This window comes from Patiria miniata, unplaced genomic scaffold (assembly GCF_015706575.1).
Source record: "Patiria miniata isolate m_02_andy unplaced genomic scaffold, ASM1570657v1 HiC_scaffold_28, whole genome shotgun sequence".
NCBI classification, from domain to species: domain Eukaryota; kingdom Metazoa; phylum Echinodermata; class Asteroidea; order Valvatida; family Asterinidae; genus Patiria; species Patiria miniata.
The window spans coordinates 6,740,128-6,741,448 of record NW_024037067.1 but is presented as its reverse complement, the minus strand read 5'-3'; positions in this window follow the sequence as shown (position 1 = coordinate 6,741,448).

The window sequence follows — 1,321 nt, the reverse complement described above, 5'->3', positions numbered from 1 at the left end:
TGATGCCGGCTATGGAAAACGTTGAAGTTTGGGGGGCATTTTGTAAAAAGCCAAAAAGTTTGGTTTTCTCACTTGATACTGAATGTAATGAGTTGAACTCTTCAGGGAATTCAATTCTGGCCTCTAGGCACCTCGTGTGAACTTTTGAGCAATTTTGGTCAACTTTGATTTTTGGGTCAAAAACTGACTTTTTCGATGATGCCGGCTATGGAAAACGTTGAAGTTTGGGGGCATTTTGTAAAAATCAAAAAGTTTGGTTTTCTCACTGGATACTGAATGTAATGAGTTGAACTCTTCAGGGAATTCAATTCTGGCCTCTAGGCACCTCGTGTAAACTTTTGAGCAATTTTTGGCGAGTAGGATTTTTGGGTCAAAAACTGACTTTTTCGATGATGCCGGCTATGGAAAACGTTGAAGTTTGGGGGCATTTTGTAAAAAATCAAAAAGTTTGGTTTACTCACTGGATACTGAATGTAATGAGTTGAACTCTTCAGGGAATTCAATTCTGGCCTCTAGGCACCTCGTGTAAACTTTTGAGCAATTTTTGTCAGTAGGATTTTTGGGTCAAAAACTGACTTTTTCGATGATGCCGGCTATGGAAAACGTTGAAGTTTGGGGGCATTTTGTAAAAAATCAAAAAGTTTGGTTTACTCACTGGATACTGAATGTAATGAGTTGAACTCTTCAGGGAATTCAATTCTGGCCTCTAGGCACCTCGTGTAAACTTTTGAGCAATTTTTGGCGAGTAGGATTTTTGGGTCAAAAACTGACTTTTTCGATGATGCCGGCTATGGAAAACGTTGAAGTTTGGGGGCATTTTGTAAAAAATCAAAAAGTTTGGTTTACTCACTGGATACTGAATGTAATGAGTTGAACTCTTCAGGGAATTCAATTCTGGCCTCTAGGCACCTCGTGTAAACTTTTGAGCAATTTTTGTCGAGTAGGATTTTTGGGTCAAAAACTGACTTTTTTCGATGATGCCGGCTATGGAAAACGTTGAAGTTTGGGGGCTTTTGTAAAAAATCAAAAAGTTTGGTTTACTCACTGGATAGTGAATGTAATGAGTTGAACTCTTCAGGGAATTCAATTCTGGCCTCTAGGCACCTCGTGTAAACTTTTGAGCAATTTTGTCAAGTTTGATTTTTGGGTGAAAAACTGACTTTTTCGATGATGCCGGCTATGGAAAACGTTGAAGTTTGGGGGCATTTTGTAAAAATCAAAAATTTGGTTTTCTCACTGGATACTGAATGTAATGAGTTGAACTCTTCAGGGAATTCAATTCTGGCCTCTAGGCACCTCGTGTAAACTTTTGAGCAATTTT